Source organism: Arachis stenosperma, chromosome 6, assembly GCF_014773155.1.
Source record: "Arachis stenosperma cultivar V10309 chromosome 6, arast.V10309.gnm1.PFL2, whole genome shotgun sequence".
Taxonomy (NCBI): Eukaryota; Viridiplantae; Streptophyta; class Magnoliopsida; order Fabales; family Fabaceae; genus Arachis; species Arachis stenosperma.
The window spans coordinates 50,790,912-50,791,600 of NC_080382.1; the positions used below are offsets into that span (position 1 = coordinate 50,790,912).

General features: G+C 40.1%; 1 non-coding gene across 1 annotated transcript; it reads right to left on the reverse strand.

Annotated features, from left to right (window-relative positions):
- Positions 1-321: 321 nt before the first annotated feature.
- Positions 322-429, reverse strand: LOC130937918 (small nucleolar RNA R71). Its single transcript, XR_009069109.1, has one exon. It is a non-coding gene; the product is annotated as a small nucleolar RNA R71 (small nucleolar RNA).
- Positions 430-689: the final 260 nt, after the last annotated feature.

Here is a 689-nt window from a genome sequence, read left to right on the forward strand (position 1 = left end):
AGAAGCATCTCAATCCCTGCCATTGGAGCAAACGATTTTGAGCTAAAGCCTCAATTAGTTTCTCTGATGCAACAGAATTGCAAGTTTTATGGACTTCCATCAGATGATCCTTTTCAGTTCTTAACTGAATTCTTGTAGATCTGTGATTCTGTTAAGACCAATGGGGTTGATCCCGAGGTCTATAGGCTTATACTTTTCCTTTTTGCTGTAAGAGACAGAGCTAGAGTATGGTTGGACTCTCAACCTAAAGATACCCTGAACTCTTGGGATAAGCTAGTCATGGCTTTCTTAGCCAAGTTCTTTCCTCCTCAAAAGCTGAGTAAGCTTAGAGTGGATGTTCAAACCTTCAGATAGAAAGAAGGTGAATCCCACTATGAAGCATGGGAGAGATACAAGTAACTGACCAAAAAGTGTCCTTCTTACATGCTTTCAGAATGGACCATCCTAGATATATTCTATGATGGTCTGTCTGAATTATCTAAGATGTCATTGGACCATTCTGCAGGTGGATCCATTCACCTAAAGAAAATGCCTACAGAAGCTCAGGAACTCATTGACATGGTTGCAAATAACCAGTTCATGTACACTTCTGAAAGGAATCCTGTAAGTAATGGGACGCCTTAGAGGAAGGAAGTTCTTGAAATTGATGCTCTGAATGCCATATTGGCTTAGAACAAAATGTTAACTCA